This window comes from Eptesicus fuscus, chromosome 6 (assembly GCF_027574615.1).
Source record: "Eptesicus fuscus isolate TK198812 chromosome 6, DD_ASM_mEF_20220401, whole genome shotgun sequence".
Taxonomy (NCBI): Eukaryota; Metazoa; Chordata; class Mammalia; order Chiroptera; family Vespertilionidae; genus Eptesicus; species Eptesicus fuscus.
The window spans coordinates 96,479,647-96,481,386 of record NC_072478.1 but is presented as its reverse complement, the minus strand read 5'-3'; the positions used below and the strand labels follow the sequence as shown (position 1 = coordinate 96,481,386).

The window sequence follows — 1,740 nt, the reverse complement described above, 5'->3', positions numbered from 1 at the left end:
GGACAGGCCAGGCACCAACGGACCAGCACCTCTGGCACAATCCCAACAGCACTGCCGGCTTCCTGGAACTCAACCTCAGGCACTGCAGCTGCTTCCCCTCCCTAGAGGCTCCATAAGGAAGAAAAGATACCACCAATAGTGCAGGGGCGACCAGCGGTGATTGACTGCTCTCCCTGTGATTCCTCCAGGTCACTCGAGCCGGCCCCTGCCCGCCCCGCTCCAGATGAAGTGTGATCACTGCATATGGAAGGAATGTAGTGAAAAACCAAAACCTGATGACCAAGAGAATGCCGAATCAACGTCTAGAGTCCGGCTCAAGAGAACGGAGAGAAGGGAGAATTCCATAAGTTGGCTGCTGCCAAGATATTTCGGAGTGACTGCCTGGTATGTGACAGTTGTGTGACTGGAGAGGAAGGAGTCCAAGTTTCTCAACAGAACATCAAGGACTTCTTCCGTGTTCTGAACCTTAATAAGAAATGTGATACCTCATGGCACAAGGTGCTAGCAGTGTCCGTGTGTCCTCAGTCTCTGCCTTATTTTGCTGCTAAAGTCAGCCTCAGTGTGACTGATGCATCCAGAAGGCTCTTCAGCTTTCTCAAAAGCCTTGGGGAACACTGTCTTTGACATGAAAATAGCTGCAGACTTCAGCATCCTGGAGAGTCAGAAGGAATTTGTGCATAGGTACTGCCAGCACCGTGAGGAAAAGCCCCAGCTACCCATGCTGACCTCCTCCTGCCCTGGCTGGGACCTATATGCAGAGTGTGTGCTGGGTCACCCCATCACCCCCACCTCTGCACGGCCAAGTCTCCCCAGCAGATCATGGGCTCTCTGATGAAGGATTACTTCACCAGATGGCAGAACCTGTCCCCAGACAAGATTTTCCACATCATTGTGGTCCTGAGTTATGACAAGCAACTGGAGACCCTTTGAGAAGATGTTCCCACAGCTTTACATAGTTCCCAGGGTGCTGACTGTGTGTTAACCTCAAGTGAATTGTCCAGATAATGGAGCAAAGTGACCTCTCCTCGAATGATGCCGCTGTGGACACTCTGCTTGGAGACATGAAGGAGAAGGAGGTGAGGCTCCACGAGGGTGCCAGCTCTCAGGGGTACCTGGCACACATCTTCAGGCACATGGCCAAGGAATTGTTCAGTGAGGATGTGGGGGTGCTCACCTACCACACCCTGAGGAACAAAGACTTCCAGGAGGTCACCCTTGAAAGGGGCAGAGAGGTTCTGCTACTCTTTGAGGCTGCTTACGGCTTTCGGAACATCCAGAAGTGGTCCTGAAGCTGTAGAGGGGCAAGTTCCCCTGCCACTTTGTGGAGGTCCTGGCCTGTGCCGGGCATGCCTAAGTGGCAGGGGCCAGGCCCAGGTGGATGACGGGTATGCAGACAGGGCACTGCTGCGGCAGATGGAAGGCATCTACGCTGCCATCCCGGTATGGCCCTGGAGAACAGTGCCCATGTGCAGGAGCTGGGGCTGGGGGGCGACTCCCTCCAGGCTCAGGCGGCCCTGCACACCGCCTAGCAGGGCCCAGGGCAGCCTACCAGGACATCAAGTGGTAAAGGTCCAGCAGACGCCTGGCCTGCAGGCTGCCTGAAGAGGGTTGTCAGACGTGTGAAGGAAAGGCTTAGCATCTCTGTCATCGCTTTGGTTTTCAGAATTCCCTGCTCCCCATCTGTTGACTCCCTCCCTCTGTGGGGTGCTGTTGTCATCACATGGGTGCAACTGGAATATT

At 54.7% G+C, this 1,740-nt stretch overlaps 1 pseudogene; it reads left to right on the top strand.

Annotated features, from left to right (window-relative positions):
• The first annotated feature begins 223 nt into the window (after positions 1–223).
• LOC103291627 (nuclear prelamin A recognition factor-like) lies at positions 224–1,529 on the top strand (annotated as a pseudogene).
• Positions 1,530–1,740: the final 211 nt, after the last annotated feature.